Here is a 13,085-nt window from a genome sequence, read left to right as displayed (position 1 = left end):
AGCACCCACATAGTGGTTACAACCATCTATAATGAGATCTGATGTCAGGTGCAGGCAGAGCACTGTATGCATAACAATAAATAAATAAATCTTTAAAAACTTAAAAAGCAACTGCTACACCAATGAGAAGAGTAGAAGGAAGTTCAGAGTTAAAGAGGCTCTGTGCTATCCTGTCTTCTCTGTTGCACCAGGGTACTGCACTTTCTACAGATTTGGTAGTGAGAACACAAAGCAGATATAGGAAAATCAATCAACTGCCTCCCACCCCCTTTCTTAGGCAAAGTTTCACTATGGAGTCTTGGATTTCCTGGAACTCTTTATTTAGACCAAACTGGCCTCAAACTCAGAGAGCTCTGCCTGCCTTTGTCTGTGGGGAATTAAAGGCATACAGCACCAGTCCTGGTTATTAAGAGGAGTTTTGTTGTTGTTGTTTGTTTATTTATTTAATTATTTTCTTTCTTTGTTGCAATGAAACATTTCCCCAAACCTATGGGAAACCTATGACAATGGGGTGCTGTGTCAAGCATTTTCTGCTCTCTGGCATACAGCCCAAATCAACAGGATTATTTCTCTCAGGTGATACATCTGCAACCCAGGCTGGCCTTAAACTTGCGGCTCAGCTCCCACCAGGGTTTCAGACATCCTCTCTGGTGCAGCTCCAACGCTGACCCTCTTTCAGAAGGCCATCTCTGTGTCTTGTGAGGATGACACTATGATGGTATTACTGTTAGCCTGGAAGATCCTAACAGATTAATAGTGTTATCCATTTTGAGAATTTCAGTTTCTATGAAGCTATCACCCCAACAGGCACAGTGTTGCATACCTGTAATCCCAGCACTCAGATCTCTGTGAGTTCTAGGCCAGCCTGGTCTACAAAGTGAATGCAGGACAGCCAAGGCCACACAGAGACTCTGTCTCGAAAAACTAAAATAAAGGCACATCCCAGTTTATATTAACATCCAACTTGCCAAACACTTGAGGTCAGAGCCAAGCTTTCATCAGAATAGATCCAGAGTCAGCACTATCAACTGCCCAGCCTGAGGCACACACAGAGGGCTTTCCTGAGCAGCCTGAGGCTGGAGGCCTCCCTCCAGGACAGACACTAGATAGACTACAGCTAATGCCTGCCCACAGCCCCAGACAGCAGTGCAGAGCATGCATTAGAAGGAGGCTGCACAAGAGGGCTGGTACTCTCCTCTCTGCTATGTTCAGCCATTTATTTTCCCCTTTGACTTTGTGACATATGCGCAGCAAAGTCAGTTCTGATGAACCAAGGCCACAGAAGCAGAGTAGCCAATCTGCTCTATGACGGAGAATGAACGACAAAGGCGAGAGCAGCGGGCTGTAGTGGTGCTCGCTTTCAGTCCCAGTCCTTGAAAGGCAGATCTCTGTGCCTTCCAGTCCAGCCAGGGCTGCAGAGTGAGACCGTCTCAAAATGAAGCTGCAGGAGAAGTTTGATTTTGGATATATCTAAATTGCCAACGAAACCTAAGTAAAAATATATTAAATCTAAGAATCCTGTAAACAACTCAAGGCCCATGATTCAGGGACACAGATCCCAGTTGGCTATGTATGAAGTTAGAGCATCCAGTGGCTGTCTCATGTGCTCCAAGCTATTATTTGGTTTACAGGATCAAGAATACCATTTACTAGGCTGGACAGATGACTCAGGGGGGTTCAAAGCATGTATCAGTTTTCCAGAAGGACTCAAGCTCAATCCTCAGCACTCATTTCAGGTGGCTCTCAAATGCCTGTAACTCCGGCTCCAGAGAATCCAACACCCCTGGCCTCCAGGGGCACCCCCACACATGTGGTGCTTGTGACACGCACCCTTAAATAAAATAAGTCTTCAGTCCACATCCCTCATGTTTGGCATGACTTAGAAGAGAGGCCATGAGGCTTGTAGGTACTGTGTGCAAGATCATCCCTGGCTTTGTTCCAAGACCTTTAAGGCAGCCCTTGAAACCTTGTCTCAGTACACAGATACCACACACACACCTGAGTGAGGAGAGAAAGCCTTCACCATTTCTGTTCTTGCCACCCCAGTCAGTGCCTGTCACAGGCAGTCTACAAGCAGCTCTGTGGGGCCAGCCATGACCTTAGACAATGCCCCTGCTACATCCTGGACTGAAAGACCCAAACCAAGTTTTCAGAAAGCAACACTTCACCACAGCAAAGTATTCACTCTGGAAGCACAGAGAGGGACATGAAGGACAGACGACTGAAGTCCTAGTTAAGGCATACCTAAACACAAATTACTCATTCTCAGTTAGTGTTATGGTGACTCTCATTCAAGGCGTCACATACAACATAATAAATGAAGGAATAAACAATCAGGTTAGCAGTTGAAACCCAGCCCACGCTGATACCATGCTGGCAACCATATAGCTCTGAAATGCAGCAAAAATTAAATTACAGTGGCTATAATAGATTTGGCACTTTATTTTTAAAAATTAACAAGACTGCCAAGGGGAGTACGTTTATCAAGGGATGGAGCTCAGCAGCAACTCTGCTCACTCGGAGGCCAATTAGCGTTTCCCATCTTGCCTGACAACAGCCTCTCTGGGTGCTCAAAGCCTCTTGGGATTCTGGATTTGCAGCCTGGGCCTGTGCCTGGAACCTCTGTGGATCAACAGATCAGAGCACAGGGGCTGGGCATGCAGGGCTAACCCAGCAAACCTATCTTGCTTTGTTTAGTTTCTTTCGCTGTCTGAAAATTAAAACTCAACACAATAAAAGTATGGTGGTACATACTGGCAACCCCGTCCCGAGGCAGGAAGATCAGGAGTTCCAAGTCTGCCTCAAGGCCAACCTGGGCTACATGAAACTTTGTACCAAAACACTCAAGAGGCTGGTAAAATGGCCCAGAAGGTAAAGGAACTTGCCACCAAGCCTAACAACCTGAGTTTGATCCCCAGAACCCATAAAGTAGGAGATAATCAATTCCTACAAGTTGTCCTCAGGCCTCCACAAGCACAGCATGGCATACACATGCAGGCATAAATAATGTGAACCCCCCCCCCCAAATTAAAATAGTATTAGACAAAGGGCCAAGGGGCTAGGGAAGCATGAGAACTTTGACTTCTGTGCCAGTGCCCGCACTAGGAAGCTGGGTGAGCACCAGTGACCTAGAGCTGACAACAAGTCCCGGGAGCTTAGCAGGCAGCCAGCTCTGCAAGCCAGCGAGAGACCCTGTCTCAAAACAAACAAGGTGGACGGCCACCGAGGAACATGAAGCTGACCTCCAACCTCCACACATACGAGCACATATGTACACCTGCACATATACATGCATGCACACAATCACACATAACACATGGTTACCTGATGTTCAGCTTCTCTCCTTGTCTTGTCTTTCCCTCCTGACTCATCTTTAAAGCCAGCCGATGTCAGACCTGGACAGATGGCTCAGCAGGAAAGAGCACTTGCCGCTCTTCCAGGCCTGGGGTTTGGTTCCCAGCACCCACAAGGTGGCTAACAACCATCTGTAACTCCAGTTCCAGGGGATCCAACGTCCTCTTCTAATCTTTAGGTACCAGATGTTGTCCCAGTACACAGACATACATGCATACGGAACACCCATACAGAAGAAAGGAAGGAAACAGGCAGGCAGGCCAGCTGAACCAACATACACAATCAGCAGAGCCACCCGAGCATCTTCGTCAGTTCACTGTCAAAAGTTAGCAGTTGTGGGCTGAAGGCTGGGTGACCTCATCTTTTAGAGTATGGGGCTGTGTCCAGAGGCTATCCGAGTCATCCCTGAGTCCAAACACCTACAGGCCCTTCTGGAGCCTGAGAGTCAGTGTCTACTATGCTCTAGCTCAGACCCAGCCCTCCCATAGAATGGCTGTCTACTGAAGGGCAAATGGCCAGTCCTTAAGGGTTATAACACAATCAGGTGTGCCAATGTATATGCACCTGATTCAAGAGAATTGGACACTAAAGATGAGCCTGGGCTACACAGCAGAACCCTGTCTCAACAAAAACAACAGAATTGTGTGTGTGTGTGTGTGTTCAAATACAACATCCTACCCAAAACACTAAGCAGGCTTTCCAGAATCGGCTTGTTAATTTGCAGTTAGAACAAATACACTCAAGAAAATGATGTTCCCAGCAAGACACCAATGCTCCCTGTGGGGATGAGAACGTGCCTGCATTTTGGCCCAAGAACTGATGATGCTGGGAGCAGTAATACAAGTAGCTATTAGGGATTTAAGAAGCTGCCTGGCCCATCCTCAGTGACATCCAGCCTCACTTAGCTGGGCTGTGCACCTTGGGGCTGAAGGGCTCAGAGGTCAGGAGCACGGACTGCTCTTCCAGAGGACCTGGGTCTAGCCTCCATTGAGTTGCTTTTTGTATCCTATTACTACTACCCTTATTGTTGTTGTTATTATAACCATTGCTATTTATTAGGTAGGGTCTCGAGTAGCCCAGGCTAGGCTGGCCTTAAACTTGATATAAAAATGAGGATGAATTTTTGATTCCCTATCTCTTCCTCCCCAGGTGCTGGGATTACAGCATTCACCACCACACCAAGTCTATATATATAGTACTGAGGACCCAGTCTATGCAGTGCCAAGGATCTAAGCCAGGGGCTCATGCATGTTCAACTGGGTGGATCACCAGCCTCTACAGTGATTTCTTACATCTTTCACGCATTAACATTTGCGTGTCCACTGGGTAAGCAACAGTACTCCAAAGGCAATTTCCCCATCAACACAATGAAGAAAGCAATAGTCCCTTGGGTTTAGAAGGGACATGTGCAGAGCTTCAAGAACAGTACAGTGGACATGAGGAGTACTGACACAGTCTACACAGAGAGCTCCAGAACAGCCAGGGCTACAAAAAGGGACTCTGTCTCAAAACAAAACAAAATACAACAACAAAAACAGAAGCCAGACAGCCATGATGACTCATACCTGTAATCTCAGCATTCTAGTGGCTGAGGGTGAAGGACTGCTACAAGTTCAGGCCAACGCGGGCTACAGACACCATCCTGTCTATAGACTGTCAACTCAAGGGTGTCTCTCTGTTAACCCTACCTTTTAAATGAAGCCAGTCCGGCTAGAGAGGGGTAGGAAGCTTTGCCTCACAAACCTGTAGAGCTGAGTTCAGTCCCTGGGTCCAAGGCTGAAAGAGACTGGACTCCTGAAAGCTGCCCTCTAATTCTTACTGCAGAAGCGTGAGGACCTAAATTCAGCTCCCTACTGGGAGGTGGACTCCTATAATCCCAGCCATGGGGAGGCAGAGATCTGCTTGTCTCCCATAAAGATGTGAAAGCATCTATAATTTTACAAAACCAACTGGGAACTCAGGAGAGTCATACTCATACTACAGCTAGAAAAGTCATAAAATGAGAACTGCCAACTCAGAAATCAAACGCAGGTCACCAGGCCAACTTTTCAGATCTATCAGACAGCTGCAGACTGTGCAGGGAAGGGGGGGGTGTTTTTGTTCTTGGGTTTTTTGTTTGTTTTGTTTTTGTTTTTACTTTTGAGACAGGGTTTCTCTGTGTAATCGCTCTGGCTGTCCTGGTACTCCCTCTGTAGACCAGGCTGGCCTCGAATTTACAGAGATCCACCTGCCTCTGCCTCCCAAGTGCTGGGATTAAAGGTATGCGCTGCCACCATCCGGACTGTAGATTGTTTTTGTAAAGCTATTTGAAACAATTCCATATAGGCCTGGCTGGGGTATACAAAACAAAAAAACAAAACACATGCTTCAAGCCAAAGCGTACATTGCATGAAATATGATTAATGTGTACAGTGCTGCTGCGGGTTCACCTCTTCCCTGATCCCTAGCTACAGATGTAGTCTCCTCTGACTCAGCACCCAGAAGGCTGACAGGGCCAGAGGACTGTCAGGAGAGCTACGGAGTTTTTGTTTTTTGTTTTTGAGACAAGGTTTCTCTGTGTAATAGCCCTGGCTGTCCTGGAACTCTCTTTGTAGATCAGGCTGGCCTCGAACTCACAGCAATCTGCCTGCCTCTGCCTCCTGAGAACTGGGATTAAAGGCGTGCACCACCACACCTGGCTAGCTATGAGTTATTAATAACACCTTTGTCATCAAAGCACATTTTGGAAACCCAGAAAATGCCTATGGACTAAGACAAATGGCAACTGGCTGAAACCACTCAGGTGGTATCACGGTGTTCAGGAATGTCTGCTGCTGTCTCCCTCCCTTCCTCTCCCTCTCTCTTCTCTAAAGACAGGGTATCACTAGGTTGCCCAGACCAGTTCAAATCCTTTCTCTCTTCCAGTTCTTATTTTTTAGCCCCAATTCTGACTTCTTTGTCATCCCTCCTTGAATTGCAATGCTATTTATTTACATTCTGTGTGCTGACTCACCAGGCCAGTGTCAGGTAACTAACTGGCTCATGCAACAGACTGGAAAAGGCAGAAAGAAGATCAATGTCAGTCCCAGCCTGGAACATGCACCCATCACCCTGAGGCCCCAAAGACCGACAAGCTCTCAGGTCATGGACACACACTAACTTACTTTCTGCAACAGCCCAGGGATCTCCTGGGAATGTTGGGAACATGGTCCACACAACACACAACTAAGCAACTATAGTCTACTTTTCTGGCAGAATAGAAAGTTAGGACTGGTAACCTCTTGCATGTCTCCAGCAATTCTCAAATGGGGATGACTTTGCCTCTCGGAAAACATCTGGCAGCAAACGGGGTGTCACAGCTGCAGGAAAGTGCGCTACTGGTCCCCAGAGCATAAAGACCAGGAAGGCTATCAAATGTCATGTAATCCCCATACAGACACCATCCTGTCTGGCGTGGCAGCAGTGTTGACACTTAGGGACCCTGTTTTAGATGATGTGTTGAACTTCTCCATGTTAACCCCACCTTTTAAATCAGGCCAGTCCAAAGCTACAGAGTGAGGCCCTGTCTCAAAAAAAGAAAAAAAAGTGGGAGGTTTGTCTCACAAACCTGTGAATGAAGCTGACTGAGTTCAATCCCTGGGTCCACAGTTGAAGGAGAGAACAGACTTCCTGAAAGCTGTCCTCCTGTTTTCACTGTTGTTGTTATTATTATTGTTGTTGTTGTTGTTGTTGTTGTTGTTATTATTATTATTGCATTCTGCCTGCTTGTATACCTGCAGGCCAGAAGAGGGCACCAGATCTCATTATAAATGGCTGTGAACCACCATGTCGTTGCTGGGAAATGAACTCAGGACCTTTGAAAGAGCTGCCAGTGCTCTTAACCTCTGAGCTATTTAACAGAGCACCTACCCAGCAGCTTCTTTTCTACAGGAGGAGCACCAGTGCAGAGAATTCGAGGACTCTGAAGCAGCGCCCACTGTGCTATGAGTTCTTGGTCTCAGCCGTGGGAGGCTCACTCTAGGCCCTCCTCACTGGGTCTAAAGACCTGCAGAAAGCAGCTTCTGCTTCAGTAATGACGGAAGACCTGTGACAGACCAGAGACCCTCAGAGAGTAAGAAAAGCCAGGGGGAAACTGCAGACTTTGGAGAACTGCCAAGGCCAACATAATGCCAAGATACGGAATTCTGAAAGAAAATCCCAGGTGAGGCAACACACTGCAGCTGCTCCGCCTCTTGGGGCTTTGGCCAATTTCAGGTACCAGAAAGAAGGCTAAAGAAGTTCCACACAGCAGGGCGGTGGTGACGTATGCCTGTAATCCCGGCACTTGGGAGGCAGAGGCAGGCGGATCTCTATGAGTTCCAGGCCAGCCTGGTCTACACAGAGAGTCCAGGACAGCCAAGGCTACACAGAGAAACCCTGTCTCAAAAAAGAAGTTCCACACAGCGTGGCACAGAACCAGAACCACTAATGACGGCAGAGAACCTTGCAGACCTGTGACAGCATCTCAGGTCTGCGGAAACAGACAAAGGGGACAGGAGGCTCAACAGAAGCACTTACGGGACACAGAGTAGCAGGGAAGGGCCAAGGAAGCACCCAGGTCATCTGCTGGCACTTATGGGGCCACCCAGAAACGTGCCAGCAACCAGAACAGAAAGAACCTGACAAAACCTCGTCCTGGGGTCAGATTGGCTGCTATCAGCCAGCTTTCCATTCTTTTTGGTTTTTTGAGGCAGGCTTTCTGTGTATCCTGAACTCACTCTGCAGACCCGACCAGCTTGGAACTCACAGCGATCTGCCTGCCTCTGCCTCCCAGAGAGCTGGGATTACAGGCGTGTAATCCCACTGCACCCAGCCAGCGTTCCATTCTTATAACAAAATACTTTAGACAATTAGATGATTTTTAAAAAAAGAGAAAAATAGTTAATCTATAAAAGAAGTAAAGGCAGGAGAGTTGAATGTTCTAGACTAGCCTGGAGTATATAGCAAGACCTTGCTTCAAACAAAAACCACCTTTGAGATGAACTGGTTGCCTTGCTGCCAAGGTGGACGCCTTGAGTTCAATCCCTGGAACTCATGATAAAAGAGTTCCCACTTGAGCAATTGTCCTCTGATCCAATTGTCCACTTGTGGCATGGCATGTCTGTGCCCATATACAAACTAATTAAAATTTAATGTTAAAAGAGAGTAACACAAGCCAGGTGTAGTGGCACATGGCTTTTAATTAATGGGAGGCCGAGGCAGGTGGATCTCTGAGTTTGAGGCCACCCTGGTCTACAGAACAAGTTCCAAGACTACACAGAGAAACTCTGTCTTAACCCCCCACCCCACCCCCCAAAAAGGAAAGAGTGACACTAGGGATATAACTCAATTAGTAGGTGCTAGACTAGCATGCTCATAAGGCCCCGGGTTTGATCTACAGGACTGAATAAACTGGGCTTGGTGGCAGCACAAGGGATGTGGAGGCAGGAGGACCAAGATCCAAGGTCATCCTTGCTAGAGGAATGGCTCAGGACTTGGGAGCAATCGCTGCTCTTATAAAGGACTAAGTTCCCATCACCTTCATCAGAAGGCTCAAAACCACCTGTGATTCAGCCCCAAGGGATCTAACACCTCTTCTGGCCTCTGTGGGCACCCATGCACACAGACATTCACTTGAATCCCCATACATATAATAAAATAAATGGCTTTCCTTAGCTACATAGTGTTGGCTCTGTTTATTAACAATTAAACTTTATTATACAACCCAACTAGCATATACAAGAAGGAAAAAAAGGTTAAAGGGACAGAAGAGTAAACCTTTTGGAATCCGTTCCGCAGGACGGGTTCTTAGGTGTCTCTGTTCCGCGAGCTGGTCCGGTCCCTTGTTCTCTCAGCGCGCCCTGCTCGCCTTCACCTGTTGTTTTTTTGTTTTTGTTTTTGTTTTTTTTTTTGCCCCACCTTCCCAGTCACAAGCAAAGGGCGGTCTCCTTCTCCCTTCGAGGGTCAATTAGGAAAACAATAGCCACGGTGGGGTTCCCAGGTCGGCTTCCTGAATTCCAAGCCCAGAAAGGCTCCAAACAGTCTGTCACAAGGTATTCATGGCTTGCCCTAAGGGTAAAGCCTGTTAAGACTGCTTCCACCTGTGACAAAGCTTAATCTTTCCCACAACATAGTGAGATTGAGGCCAGGCTGGAATATATGAGATTCTATCACAAAAAATAATAATAATCTAGAAATCAAACTGAAATTGAAGTAGATGGATTTACTTTAATAGTGGATTATAGGCTGGAGAGATGGCTCAGGGGTGAAGAGCATTGTCCACTCTTCCAACGGTCCTGAATTCAATTCTCAGCAACCACATGGTGGCTCACAACCATTCATAATGTGATCTGATGTCTTGTTCTGGCATGTAAGTGGACATACAGATAGAGTGCTCTCTCTCTCTCCCTCCCTCCCCCCCTCCCTCCCTCTCTCTCTCTCTCTCTCTCTCTCTCTCTCTCTCTCTCTCTCTCTGTTTTTCAAGACAGGGTTTCTCTGTGTAGCCTTGGCTGTCCTGGACTCACTTTGTAGACCAGGCTGGCCTTGAACTCACAGAGATCCACCTGCCTCTGCCTCCCAAGTGCTGGGATTAAGGCATACGCCACCACGCCCAGCTATAAATCTTGAAATAGTGGATTATATAGGTGGAAAGGGATGAATTATCACACTAGAAGACAAATACACAGAAAATATGCAGACTGAAGTTTGGAGAAAAAGAGAAAGCCAACCTGGCAAACCTTCTTTTCCTCCCACCTCGATACACCAAGATGAGCCTGCTCCTTTTTGTCAGCACAGCATATCAGAGAAGCAACCTTGTGACTTGGTCTGTGAGATGAAGAGAGTTCCTTCCCTAGCTCCCCGTTTTGCCCTCAAAGCCCCTAAAGCTGACCTGACCATGGACTGAACAGGTTCACACACCTTCCCCTCCACCTGCAAGACTATACAGCCTTGAAGGTACTAACTGCTAATGCTGAAACCAATATTCAGCAAAGCTGAAAGACTCTTTAGTTGTCTCTAAATGGCCAGATGGGATCCTGAGGTGGAGCACATGGAACACACTGTCTCTGCCATGACAGTCACTGCAATCAGTTCATTTAACATAAATCAGCAGAATGGGCCTGAGGACTTAGACTCTTATGTAATAAACAGCAGACGAGAGCTGGAAAGAATCCAAACGATTTGCTGTCCCAGCAAGAATTCCTTGAAACGTAAGTACTTTATTCTGCTGTTCACTCGAGATAACCTATAGCTAGGTAACATGAGTCATCCTGATAAAAACAATGGTCACAGAGAGGAGCTATTAGCATGCGCCACATACATGGAGAAGCTGAAGCTGACCCCTAAAGTCCCACATAGATGAGATCCTGGTCTCCAGATTCAAAATAGAGAGCTGGAGCCGGGTGTGGTAGCACATACCTTTAATCCCAGCACTCAGGAGCAGAAGCAGATGGATCTCTGAGTTTGAAGCCAGCCTGGTCTACAAAGCAAGTCCAGGGCAACCAAGCCAAGATACACAGAGAAACCCTGTCTCGTAAAAACAAAATGGAGAACTAGACAGGATGGCTGATAAGCCCGAGAGGAAAGTAGCAGCCCAATCATACATGGGACAAAAGCTTAATTACAGTTCTGGGAAATTACACACAATATACACCTATACTATATGACAACTATATGTGTAACAATAGCAGACAACAGCTAATTGACTATCTCAAAATACAGACAATTTTTACTGTTTCCAATACAATACAATTATGTGATGGAGGCAACAGAGAGGACAATTATATGCTATCCACATAGTGTATACACAAATTTTAAGGAGATATTAATTTTTTAAAAATCTGCATAACAAAATAAAAAGCAAAAAAGAGCATCAAAATGTTAATGTGCTTTTATCTCAGGGTCAGAATTCATGCTTTGTTTTATTCTCAAATTTTTACAGCAGAATGTTTACTATTTTTTAATTATCTCTAGTTACATTTATTTGTTGTGCACATTGGGGGAGCATGTGAACCACAGTCAGTGTGTGAAGATCAAAGGACAACTTTTGGGAGTCATTTTTCCATGTCCTCTGTTGGTGGGCCCCAGAACCAAAATCAGGTTGTCAAGATAGATAAGAACCTTTAGCCATCACGCTAGTCCTGAATATATTGCTTTTTATCTAAAATAACTAATGGCTGCTGAGGGGGAGGGAGACGCTATAGTCACTAGTTGACCTGAAGTGGCTCCCATGTGAATGATTTTAGCACTTTCTTCTTACAGATACACTGATGTCCTTCCTACACAATTTATCTGTACACAACCAGGAGCTCCCAGCAACAAATGCCTGGGCGTTCCGCCTGCTCCATGAGTGGCTAGCCTATTTAAACTGAACCCTACAGTTTCACTTTCTGTCTTCAGTGGTTCTCACCTACCCAACTTTTCTTACACCTATTCATTGACGTCTGCATTATAGATAGCAAGTACACCCAGCATGCTGTTTCTATTCCTACACTGTGCTCTGCCTCACCCTCAACCAGAAAACAAGCCCACAACCATCTGCCTTCATCACCATCACCCACCTGATACTGATGATGGGTGGGCTCTTCCTATGACTACACGGGGCCTCAGTGTAGCACTCACTGCTTGGGAAGGTGGGTAAATCTGTGAACACCTCCTACATTCCACTTCCTCATCTCCCCCAAAATACAAGGTGGGCCCACGAGTCTTGAATGAGATATCTAATTCACAACATTGTGACTTCTGCTCTGCGGGACTTACTTTCTGTGTATGACCACAAGGCAGAACCTATGTGGCCATGGTAGCGAGTACCTACTGGGAATACTCACCAGTGCAGGTCCTCACTAAGCACTTCACTGCTGGGCAAAGCTGTTACTGTCCTCAGGAGGGAAGAGCAATGGCTCAATATGCCCAAGGTCACAAAGCCACGTAACTGCACAGCTGGGACAGGAAGACAGAGAGTCATTTTGTCCCTCTGGCGGCACAACATAGCTGTACAGTTTGCTAAGAACCCTATGGCCTGTACGCTGCACCCTGCCATCAGGCGCCTGGGAGGTGAGAAGAGCCCTACTATTCTCATGCTTAGATTAGACATCACCAGAAGACCAGCTTCCTTTCCTCACCTAAAAGCCTGGTTCTGAAGCCAGGTGGTGCATACCTTAATCCCAGCCCTCGGGAGGCAGATGCAGGCGAACCAGGACTACCCAGCAAAAACCTGTCCCCAAAACCAAACAAACAAAACAACCAACAACAAAAACACAACCCTGGCTCGTATAGATCTGAAGGGGATAGTGTCTAGTGTTCGCCAGGCCCAACAGGCACGTAAGCAAACGCCTGGCTGGCGGTGATGCCTAAGCTCCTGCAGCATGAGTAGGGGCTTACCCTTCAGAGGGTACTGTGAGCAGGGTGGCAGGGTGAGCAATGCAGGCCTCAACTTTGCAGGAAGGCATCGCTTTACATAGGAGAAGCCCCAACCTCTGGACAGCCACCTCCCCCCATGGACTGCTCAAAGGGGAGTTCCTAAAGGGGACAAGGGCACAAAAACAATCAATCCTTGCCCTGGAAAATACCTCACAGCCACATGATGGCTAGCTGGACAGAGTGGAGCTGGAGACACCGTGTGGTGTCTTAAAAGCAAGCCAGGGAAGTGTACTCAGGACTCATGTCAGTCGTTTCCTGACATGTTAGGAAGTTCTGCTCCTCTTACTTCAAAGCTCCTTTCTCTGCACAGGAAATGG

General features: G+C 46.8%; 1 protein-coding gene across 6 annotated transcripts in view; it reads right to left on the bottom strand.

Moving 5' to 3' along the window:
- Positions 1-13,085, bottom strand: part of B4GALT5 (beta-1,4-galactosyltransferase 5) — a 55,856-nt gene that overhangs the window by 25,914 nt on the left and 16,857 nt on the right. Inside the window, exon 2 of one of the 6 annotated variants that reach the window (XM_084777195.1) lies at positions 12,177-12,288. The exons of 4 other annotated variants lie outside the window; for them this stretch is intronic. The gene's annotated coding sequence lies outside the window, so the exon portion shown is untranslated. Of the gene's footprint in view, positions 1-12,176; positions 12,550-13,085 lie in introns of those variants that run through there. One more of the 6 variants, XM_084777196.1, reaches the window with a different exon arrangement.

Source organism: Acomys minous (assembly GCF_964271855.1).
Source record: "Acomys minous genome assembly, chromosome: 3".
NCBI lineage: Eukaryota > Metazoa > Chordata > Mammalia > Rodentia > Muridae > Acomys > Acomys minous.
The sequence above is the reverse complement of the archived record's forward strand: the minus strand, read 5'-3'. Positions and strand labels throughout refer to the sequence as shown.